We start from the raw sequence: 288 nt of genomic DNA on the forward strand, positions 1-288 counted from the left end.
CGTGATCAAGTCAGTTTTATTCCAGAGATACAGGATGGTTCAATATACATAAGCCATTAATCATATAAATGGACTCAAAGACAAAAACCACATTGTCATCTCAATAGATGCAGAAAAGGCTTTTGACAAAATTCAGTAAACATTTCTGTTTAAAGTCCTAGAGAGCATTGGATTGGAGGGAACATACCTCAACATAATTAAAGCCATATATAACAAACCCACAGCCAATATCATTCTAAATGGAGAAAAACTGGAAGCATTCCCATTGAAATCAGGAACCAGACAAGG

This window comes from Nannospalax galili, unplaced genomic scaffold (assembly GCF_000622305.1).
Source record: "Nannospalax galili isolate Female #2095 unplaced genomic scaffold, S.galili_v1.0 scaffold641, whole genome shotgun sequence".
NCBI classification, from domain to species: domain Eukaryota; kingdom Metazoa; phylum Chordata; class Mammalia; order Rodentia; family Spalacidae; genus Nannospalax; species Nannospalax galili.